We start from the raw sequence: 11,972 nt of genomic DNA, 5'->3' as shown, positions 1-11,972 counted from the left end.
GAAGGTTTAATGCTTACCAAAGGCTTGCTGAAATAGTGAGTCGGAAAGATGGCTAACAAACTCCCAAAATCCACCACAATATCTCAATCAGGAGGTCCAAGTCGAAAAATTACGAGCAGCTACTGTAGCATTGTTGAGCAGTTTGTAACTAAATCAAATGGGAAGAAAGAAAAAGTAAACTTATGACAGTTATTCATCAATTCCAAACAGAAGAACGCAAATTTATTTAAATACAGATTGTGCTACTACATAATGAAAGGCAATGAGAAAGCTATTGATGTATTTTTCATAAAGGGAAATGAAATTGAACAAACGTGCTTCCATGCTTTACTAGAGGACATACATACAGAACGAATTATGTACAACATGTATAGTGGAGGAAAGGGAGCAGAACGAATTATGTACAGAAACCAAAACAAGGACACAGGTACAAATCCAATGAGCACTTCCGTTTGGAGCATGTACAGTGGAGGAAGGGGTTATAAGGAATTACAGAAATCTGCTCTGAACACACGTACCAAAGGTGAAACACAGTCGATCTGGTGAGGTGGTGGAGCATTGTGCCAGATCCAAGTGAGCCTCAGTTCCTTCCAAACGAAGCACATGACCAGAGGAGCTGAAAATGAACACACGCACAGATCCAATGAATAAATACTGAAACACTTCCGTCCGGAAGAGATGCGACGGTGCACACAGCCGGGGAAAGAAACTAAGATGGAGAGAGCATGTAGTGGAGTTTCATAGCTAGGCACCTGGATGGGGAATGGCCGTGGTTGGAGGAGGATGGGGCGGCAACGGCGGCTAGAACGGTGACGACGGCGGCTCGGACGAGGATGGCCATGTTCGATGCAGAGGCGACGGGTTAGTGGTCAACGACCCAAGGAATAGAGCAAGGGCGTAGATGAGAGGTTGGGGAGGCTACGGATTTGAGGAACAGCCGGCGGCGAGGGATTTGGGGTGCAACCGGCGGCGAGGGATTTGGGGTGCAGCCAGCGGCGAGGGATTTGGGGTCGCTAGGGATTGGGGTCGCTCTCGTTCTAGAAAGGACTCGGTGAGACTGGAAACCGATTTGGGGATTTTTCTTACCGTAGGCTTTGACCACAGGTGCGACCTTGGGCCGAAAAATTGGTAAGCAGCGGGACAATTTGGCGCGCATCGCGAATCCACGGCGCGAAATGGGCTAATCCTGTGGGCCGTGCGCGGACCGACAGCCATAGGGCTATTCCTGTGAGTTTCTTTGCTAGCGCACAGGTAAATGATACCCTTCCTGACGTGGAGGTTTGGGCCGACAGGATAAGCGATCTATCTCTGTGAGCCAGTGCAGGCCCGACAGGAAAATAAATGACGCACAGTAAAATTTCAGTTTCTGGTAGTGAAAGTGCTTTTTGGGATATTTATGGAAAGCCACCTTTTGGGGCTTTTCGCCAAAAGGCTTCTAGAAGGACTAGGGGATCAAGGAACCCCATTTTGGGGGCCCCCATGAAGGTGGGACGTTGGAGGGTGCAGCTCCTCCATGGGGCTCCACTTGACATCCATTTATGCCCTTTATGCCCTTTAGGTGTGACATAAAGTGTGGGCATTTTGGGGTTTTTCATGTGCCCCTACCCCTTGGGTTTTTCCTATAAATAGAGGTGGAGAGGCACTCTCCACTCTCATCCCTTTGCTCTCATACAAGTGCCATGCAATGATCTGGCTTCTTCTCTCCCTCCTAGCGAAATAGTTTCGTAGAGCCGAAAGGCTGTCTGGGTTCCGGCAGGAACTAGCTCTGGACGATGAAGCCCTGCCGGGTGGATGACACCATATGTGTGCAACTCTGTAGAGAGATCGTAGTTTCGGTCTTAGTTCGTGAGTGCCTCCCGAAGGGCTGTCCATGTGACCGTCCGAGTTTTGAAGGTCCTCCCAAAGGGCTGTCCGAGTGACCGTTCGAGTTTCGAAGGTCCTCCCGAAGGGCTGTCCACGACACCGTTCGGGGGGTTGTTCGACCGCCTCTCGAAGGGCTGTCTGAGGAGCAGATGAGGGTATACATCCTCGCGGTTGGGAGGTTGTAAATCCTAGCTGCGGGGATCTGCACCGCCGTTCGTCATCGACTCTACTTCCCGCTGCGCTTTGAGTCGGTAACGAAAAAGATCTAACCATGTATGCAGTCTCCATAGTGGTCTTGGGCTGGTGCGTAGGTCAGAAATTTTTTGTTTTCTGCTGCGTTCCCCTACAGTGGCATCAAGAGCCATGCTATGCGTAGATGCAGGTTACGATCTATAATACATGGAGATGTATGGGTATTGCATAATATAATTTTGGAGTAGATGAGATCTATTGCTGAAAATTATTTATGCGGGTGACAAATGAAATCTATTACCCGATGTTCTTGTTTCTTCCCTAGAATTTGCGTTTGCTCAATCTCGTGACAGCTTGGTGGAATTTGACAAAGTTCTGGCAATCCGTGATCCTCATTTATCATGGAAGTGCTATCAGTTCTTTGGGTTCTGCCATAGTCAAAAGAAAGATGAAATTCGCAGATGAAAGGGCATTGCAGATATGATCTGCACGGGGGTCATGCTTATGACAAAGTTTAGTGTGGGGCTCGAGATTTAATTATCTCGTGTTTCATACACTCGGAGATGTTAGTCTAGCAACTTGAATAATCATACTTGATGATAAAATGTTGGTAGCTGCTGTTTAAGTCGAAACTTAGAAGCCACGAAAAACAAGTTTGCATGAACCGATTAGAAACGTCTAACTTGGTTTTGTAGGAGGGTTTGCATGTGCATGTGATGTGGTATAGCAATGCTCATATTCAATTTGATTATGTATGAGATGACTATATGATGTAAATTGATTAACATGACCTGCGTGTCATGATTCAGCATGATGGCTGGAGCCATATGATTGTCACTTTAGTAACCTGCGTGTCAACCTTAAGTAATGCACTTATTTTATTAGCTATAGAGATAGCAATATTATTTGGTGCATTGACAAGGTGGTGGCAATCTTCACGAAGGTGAACACCGACGTGAATGCCGAAGACGAAGAAATGAAAGACTTCTCCGTCAGAAAGGGCTATACCATATCATGCTATTATGAATTGCCTGAGATGTTTATCCCTTATGATGCACCCTTCTTGATTGCACGGTAGTCGCTTTTGATTAGGGTGATCTCTCACAAAAATATCAAGTAGTTAGTGTTCTCCCAAGTGTAGCACCGTCCGAAATTCGTATCTTTTCGGGGTGTGCCGTGTACACATGAGCACGAACGGATCGAGAGGAATGAGGCGGGTGAGGTCAGACCTTGCAGCAAGATTACTTGGTTGCCTTTGATGTTCAGGCAGGAGAGTCCTGAGCTCGGAACACGCCCATCGAAAGATGAACAAGAATCACATAGAGATGTGATCGGCAAGTTGGCCTACCAATTGAAATTCGTGTCATCAGTGATGAACCCGTCAATGGCATCGAATAGAAATATGGATCTTGAATCACTCCAAATCAATTATGACAGATATTGATTTGAGTGGGAGCGCACTGTTGAATTAACATGCTTAATTCTCAGTGAAATTAATTATGAACACTGTCTAAGTGTTTCTTGCAAAATAGTTGTAGAATAAGGGCTCGCGTTTCCACCTTCCCTGTTAAAACTGAATAGCTGTTAAATATCTGGTTAAAACTTTACGATTGGTAACGTAATGTGAGGATTGTCCTCAAAAGTGCTGAGAAGGACTTTGTCCTATCACATGCTTTCCGTATCCTCCTGCTAATGCTATGGATCATGTGACTCTCGTCCTTCAATCCAAAAGCTAGAATTTTGTTACGGTCAAGTGGAATATGTTTGCTTCCATGAAACCCAAACTTTGAAAGTTGGGATAGTTATATGATATTGATGGAACTAAAAATTAACTTTCAGATACAAACAAAGGCTGAAAGATATGAAATATCCAAAGTAATGTTTGTTTGCAAGTATTAGTAAAAGTGTTTACTATGCATTTGATTGTTGGGAAAGGGATCCAGAAGAATGCCTATCATATGATGAAAGGTGAATAAAACAACAACTTAAAGAGAAAGGAAGTGTCCAAAGGGTGTTAGTGTGACTTACATGCCTAGGAAGTCCGGGGCTAACGCCACTCTTAAGTTGGGTGCTTCTTTTGCGAGTAGGAGAAATACTAAAAGTTAAACTGTTAGAAGTATAAAGGCAGAAAGAAAGATGACTGGAATATCCATCTCATGTATGAATGTCATGCAAGTTTTTGATGTATAAGTAGGCTGGTCAAAGATATAGTTCTTGGTAATTATGGTTAAACATGTTGATCACTAATTCTTGGGTATTGTGAGTTAATCACAAATATACCCGCTTGATTGCATTCTGTTGCGAATCAATGTAAGAGCTACTATGGCCTAAAAAGACTAGCCAGAAATGAGGTTAAGGTATACACAGGGAACATAGTAAATGTTACTATACCTTCCATCGGTATATTGCCGTCTATATTTATTTTCGTAATTCATTTAGAGTTTTACAAACTCTAGCCCATTGCATCAGGTATCTTGCAAGAAGGTTGTTCATAAGAGAACTTTTTATGTTCGATGTTATGAATAACACAAGGGCCATACTTTCATTATGAATGAGATGTATGTTATGAATATTGATAATAATAAAATACCTCTGGGTTTACTTTCATAATTCATTTTAGAGTTTCATACACTCTAGCCCATTGCACAATGTTTGTTGCAAAAGAGTTGTTCATAAAACCAACAATTGTTGTTAAGTATTATGAATAACATGAAGGGCCATGCTTCCATCCAAGATGGGATGTGTGTTATGAATATTGATGGTAATATGATACATCCATAATGCTTACGCTAAATGTCGCGATACTATGAGAATACCACACATGTGTGGCACTACATTTGGTCACATTGGAGAAACCCACATGAAAAAATTCCATTATGATGGATTTTGAAGTCGTTTGATTTTGAATCATCTGACACTTGCAACTTTCCTCTGAAAAGTGAATTGACTGAAATACCGTTCACAGGCCATAAGGAACGAGCAACAAACTTATTGGTGATCACACATTTTGATGTGTGTAGTTCAATAAATGTTGTTGCAAGTGGTGGATTTATTTATCTTCAAAAATGACTCAAGTAGATATATGGATATTTACTTGATGAGACGTAAGTCTGGATCTTTTGAAATCATTCGAAAGGTTTTCAAAAATGAAGTAGAAGTTATTGTAACAAGAAAATTATGTTTCTGCAATTTGATTGCACAAAGGAATATTTGAGTTACATGTTTAGCGAATGTCTGATGAGTTGTGAAAAGGGTCTCATAACTTGCACCTCCTGGAACACCACTGCAAGTGAAAAGTGCATGGAGATGTAATCTAACCATTTATGACATGGTAAGATTAAAGATGACATAATTAAATTGGCCATTATCCCTTTTAAAGTGATGCTTTAGAGACTGCAACTTTTACACTGAAAAGAGCTACATCGAGTCTGATGAAATGAAGCCATGGTAACGTACGCCCAACCATGTTATATCTTTTCTTAACATTTGGAATATGGGGCTTGTGTAAAAGGTTAAAACCTATTACAAATCAGACAAGTGCTACTTTGTAGGTTATACCAAAATGTAGGGTATTCCTCCCTCACTATACCGAGGCAAATAGTTTTGCCGCGAAACGGTGTGCTTTTAAAGAGAATGGTTCTTTCAAAAAGGTGAGTGGGAGAATAGTGTAACTTGACGAGATAAACAGTATCTTCGTCATCAGATCAAAGGAAAGAGACCTTGGAAGTAATTCCAGAGTTTCCTACTGCGACTGATACGGAAGTCTCTACAATAAAATGTATGAACTTCGGTCGAACTTGCAGCTGAACCACGTAGGCAAAGCTCGTGCAAACCTCTCAGGTCCGCAAACGAGATATTGTTGTTAGACAACATTATACCTACGATACACAAGGAAGCGTTGATGGGCCCTGACTCCGGAATTGGCTAAATGCCAATACAACCCGAGTTAGTTTCCATATAAGTGATTCAAGATTAAAACCTTGATACACCTTTCGGAAGACTTAGAGTCTAACGAATATTTATGGAACTTAAAACTGATACGAATAAAAATGTTCTATCCATAAAGCTCGACTTGTTGAAATAACAAGTTCAAGAGTTGACTACGGTGAGGTTGTTTTCATCCTAGCGATGCTTTAAATCGGTTCGGGTTGAACTAGCAATTAATACATATTTCAATTATGAGATATGGAACATGGATAACAATAGGATTTCCATCTGATGGAAATGAAACCACGGACTTGCATGTGTTACAGTCCAAGGCATTTTGTCTATCCAGAGGATGCTAGTAAAAGTGCAAACTTCAGAGTTCCAGCGATGGACAAAAGAGAGCAAAATGGAGTTGGAATCTTCGTGCTTTGATGAAATGGTCAAAGGGGTTTGACTTCATCAACGGGTAACGTAGATGCTTGTTATTCAAGAAAGTAAGTGGGAGCGTAATAATATTTCTAAAAACCTTGCGTGCTTGACACATTGTGAATTGGAAATAAATTCTTGACACGAATTAGGACTTCATTTGAAAATAGGTTTTTGATGAAGTGCGTAGGCTAAATAGCCTCAATATTAGGCATAATGATCTATGGAGATAGATTTACCTAATAGGGCTAAGCAATAAATACATATTGACAAGATGCTAAAACCGTTTAGCACTAAGAATGACAAGGAGTGATTCTTGCCGAAGTCACATGGAAAGAGTTTTTGCAAGAATCAGTGTCCCAAAACACTGATGAAGAAAATACATGATGCAGATTCCATACACTTTTGTGTTTGGATTAATCATATATTCCATGGTATGTAAAACAAGCAGATATGTCCGATACTCCCAAGATGTTGCGAGTATGGATACTAAAGTGATCAAAGTACTGATCATTGGACAACAGTGAAAGATGGCATTCAGTACTGGAGTAAGTATTGATGATATGTTTTATCGCAAGCGGAGATCATGAAGAGTTTGTTGTAAAATGTTACATCGATACAGTCTTCATCTTTTCTCCATGCGATTTTTGATTTAAGTTAAGGGTTTTGTGTAATACACAATATGGTGGCACGGTAGTTGGAAATTGTTCCCAACAGGATACTGTGGCGAATTCTATAACAAATGACTAAGTATGTTGACGCTTTAGAAGCGACAAACAAGATGTTGAATCATATAGTTCATTCATGAACTTAGTATGGTTCCAAGTTGGATTTTGTTAATGGGACACTACTATAGGTAGTTTCTCCATAACTCAGTCTGAGGAATCTAGGTTCAACCTGTGATTCACATTTATACAAAGCCAAGTCCGCACAAAATATGAATTTTGTGAAATCATGAAAATGCGAGGATATGCAGAGATAAACACGGAGCTGAAGTTGTCAGATCTGATGGACATCAGGCTATACCACATGCGAAGCATTTTTTACACCGGCATGCCATAGGTGTAAAGTGCATTAGCAGTACCTAGATTATTGACTCTAGTGCAAGTGGGAGTTTGTAGGAGATATGCCCTAGAGGCAATAATAAATGATATTATTTATCTCCGAGTTCATAAATATGTTTATGTTCCATGCTATAACTGCAATGATTCTCGAGTCTGCAATATCCACGAGGCTTGGAGGAAGACTAATATGCACGTGTGGAATAATAAACAGTAAGAAGTATTCCTAGTTTGGCCTCTAAGACTAGCTCAAGCGTTGCATATTGGTTCCGTTTTCCTGATCATGGGCATGTCTATGCCAGCAACTTTGAGGGCACAATGTTAAGAGAACATTTGTGTTGAATCCACCCGGTTTGATGTTATGCTATGAGATTCATTTGTCACAAGTTAATGGTAAATAACACAGGGATGGTTAACATTTGCATGATTCCTTAGAACATGAGAGTATCGAGTTTCTTCATGCTTGCTTCATGAACTTTGGGGTTTGTTAAACATCATCCGTAAATGGGTGGCTATTACGGCGGCATACGGGTTAATGGAAAAGTGTGTCAAGTAACTTGATAGCTCAAGATTGGGATTTGCTCCTCCGACGATGGAGAGATATTCTCGGTCCCTCTTGGTGTTACGGTATCCATCATCGTCTGGCCAGACACAGTGTGATTTGATCACAGGGATGCCGGAACACAGAAACGAGAAAAGAGAACAAAACCAGTAAATATCACCTAGGGTATTTGTAACATATCGTGAAGGAACAGGAATAGCACACGACAACTGGAGGTTCACTCGAATATTCATTTGTGTGGGTATAGGGGTCAATATGGGTGTCCACGGCTCCGATGTTGATCATTGATCGGAAGGGGTTCCGGGTCATGTCTATACTTCACCGAACCTATAGGGTCACACGCTTAAGGGTCATCTATCTGTTGAATACTAGACAAGGAGTGTGAGAGAAAATCACCAAAAAACTTTCGGACATCGGAAAAGTTTCGGACAGCGGAATCGTACCGCAGAGAGAGATCATCGGATAAGTTTCGATGATACCAAAAAGTTGTTTCGGGATATACCATTAAGTCGAATTGGTTTCGGCACATGCTTGATAATTCTTGGAGGGTGCCAGAATCATTCTGGAAGCTTTCTGGAATTTTCTGAGATAAAAACCGGAAATGTTTCGGAGCTGCCGGAGCCACTTCAGATGTGTTTCGCAAATGAAAATCACTAAAATGGAATTGTTCCAGAACGCGCTGAAAATCATTATGGTGGGTATTGGAAATGTTCTAAGTGCTTTTTGGGATATTTATGGAAAGCCACCTTTTGGGGCTTTTCCCAAAAGGCTTCTAGAAGGACATGGGGATCAAGGAACCCCCTTTGGGGGGCCCCCATGAAGGTGGGACGTTGGAGGGTGCAGCTCCTCCATGGGGCTCCACTTGACATCCCTTTATGCCCTTTTATGCCCTTTATGTGTGACATAAAGTGTGGGCATTTTGGGGTTTTTCATGTGCCCCTACCCCTTGGGTTTTTCCTATAAATAGAGGTGGAGAGGCACTTTCCACACTCATCCCTTTGCTCTCATACAAGTTCCATGCAATGATCTGGCTTCTTCTCTCCCTCCTAGCGAAATAGTTTCGTAGAGCCGAAAGGCTGTCTGGGTTCCGGCAGGAACTAGTTCTGGACGGCGAAGCCCTGCTGGATAGATGACACCGTATGTGTGCAACTTTGTAGAGAGATCGTAATTTTGGTCTTAGTTCATGAGTGCCTCCCGAAGGGCTGTCCGTGTGACAGTCCGAGTTTTGAATGTCCTCCCGAAGGGCTGTTCGAGTGACCGTTCGAGTTTCGAAGGTCCTCCCGAAGGGCTGTCCGCGACACCGTCTGGGGGGTTGTTCGACCGCCTCCTGGAGGACTGTATGAGGAGCAGATGAGGGTATACATCCTCGCGGTTGGGAGGTTCTAAATCCTAGCTGCGGGGATCTGCACCGCCGTTCATCATCGACTCTACTTCCCGCTACACTATGTATCGGTAACGAAAAAGATCTAACCATGTATGCAGTCTCCATAGTGGTCCTAGGCTGGTGCCTAGGTCAGAAATTTTTTGTTTTCTTCTGCGTTCCCCTACAGATAGAGATCCCGGGTCTTTGAAAGCCGTGTTCATGGGACCTCGAAGGTGGCTTCGCGATGATGACCCGTATAGGAAACCGAATCCCGAAGACGCCCGCGTACAAGGCACGGCGAGGAAATAGACGAGCTGTTGAAAAATTTGAAAGATTGCCCACTACCGGGAAGAAGCAAAAGGCGCCAGAGCCGGGAAAGAAGCAAAAGGTGCCAGAGCCGCTGCTGAAGGTATGGAAAACGAGGTCTGTTTTCTGGGACTTTCCGTACTGGAAGATCCACCTTGTGCCTCAGAGCCTTGATGTCATGCATATCACGAAGAATGTGTGCGAGAGTCTGCTTGGTACCCTACTCAACATGCCAGAGAGGACCAAAGATGGGCCAAAAGCAAGGGCTGACTTGAAATCAATGGGCATCAGGGAGGAGCTTCATGCTAATGACGATGATGATGAGGCGAAGGAGTACAGGGAAAGTCGTCGCAAAGGCAAAAAGGCCAAGAAGACCGGAAATGACTACCCTCCCGCGTGGTTCACTCTAAGTCAGGAGGAGATCGATCAGTTTTTCACTTCCCTCGTAGGAGTAAAACTTCCTTACAGTTACGCGGGGAAGATAAGCAGATACCTAGACCCAGCGAAGCAGAAGTTCAGCAGGATGAAGTCTCACGACTGTCACGTGCTGATGACGCAGATACTTCCAGTTGAAATCCGTGGGATCATGGACGTGCACGTCCGTGAAATGCTATTTGGCCTATGCAACTTTTTCGACGTCATCTCTCGGAAATCGGTTGGCGTGAGGCAACTCAGAAGGCTACAGGAAGAGATCATGGTGATACTATGCGAGCTTGAGATGTACTTCCCGCCTGCATTCTTCGAAGTTATGGTGCATCTACTGGTCCATATCATGGAGGATATCATCTAACTCGGGCCGACGTTCCTCCACAGTATGATGTCGTTCGAAAGGATGAATGGTGTCATCAAAGGATACGTTCGCATCATGTCTCGTCCAGAGGGAAGCATAGCTGGGGTCTTTCTGACCGAAGAGTGTATCTCCTACTACACGAATTATCTAGGCATCGAGAACCCCGTTGGTCTTCCCGTCAACAGGCACCTCGGCAGGCTCGCTGTATGGGGTCACCTTGAGGGTCACCGTGAAATGCATGTCGACTTTGAGGGTCGACTTGCCGACTTTGAAAGAGAAAACCTAGTTGCGGTACAACACATAGACGTGGTCGATCCTTGGGTGGTAGAGCACAAAACCTTTATTGAGAAGACGTACAATGACCGAGGCGAACAGAAGACAGACGGAGATATAATCAAAGAGCACAACTCATGTTTCAAGCGTTGGTTCAAGCAGAAGCTTCTGTCGTACCCTTTACATGAGGATTCTTCCGTGGAAGAACAAGTCATATTCGCCTTGTCACAGGGCGCCGAGCACAACCTGAGGACGTATGAGGCGTACGATATCAACGACTACACATTCTACACCGAGGGAAAGGACATGAAAAGCGATGGTTATCAGAACTCCGGGGTAATGATGGAATCCTACACCGGTAACGACAAGGACAGATACTACAGAAGGATCGAGGAGATCCGGGAGCTGAGCTACGCTTGATAGAAGGTCCCGATGTTCCATGTCATATGGGCCAAGAACGTCATAAAAGATGACATGTATTTCACCACCATGGTTATACCCAAAGCCAAATGCAAGACCGCAGGCGCAAACGTCACCGCGAAAAATGAGCCATGGGTACTGGCTTCCCAAGTGGACCAATGCTTCTTCATTACCGACCCGCCAAACCCCAGTCGTATTGTCGTGAGGAGAGGCAAAAGGAAGATCGTCGGAATGGATGGAGTCGCCAATGAGCAAGACTTCGACAAGTACGGCGACCCGAAGATGGAACATGACGACGACGATGAAGTATCAGCATACACCACAAGAAGAAGCAGGACCACCCTACCTAAAGGACGTCCGTTCAAGAGAAGAACTCCATTTACAAAAAATAAGGGCAAGAAGATTGTGAACAGATAGCTAGCTAAGATCGATTGTATTTAAATTGTAGCCTTCATTTCTCGATTATTGTATTTCATGGGCACTTTTTGAAGTCATGAATGTTTTTAAATTTCATGGGCACTTTTTGAATTCATGAATAGTTTTTCAAAATTGATGATATTTTATCATATTCAATTTGGAAAAATATTGAATATTCATGAGGACACTCAATCTCGATCCCCCTCCATCTCGATCGCTATCCCCCTCCATCTCAATCTCGATGCCCCCCGCAACCTCCCCTGCTCCACCGCTACCGCCGACCCCTCGCACCCTCCCCGGCCCGCTCCACCGTCGCCGAGCACCCCCGCACCCTCCCCCGCTCCACCGCTGCTGCCGACCCTCCGCACCCTG

Source organism: Triticum dicoccoides, chromosome 6B (assembly GCF_002162155.2).
Source record: "Triticum dicoccoides isolate Atlit2015 ecotype Zavitan chromosome 6B, WEW_v2.0, whole genome shotgun sequence".
Classification (NCBI taxonomy): Eukaryota; Viridiplantae; Streptophyta; class Magnoliopsida; order Poales; family Poaceae; genus Triticum; species Triticum dicoccoides.
This window is presented reverse-complemented; position numbering follows the sequence as displayed.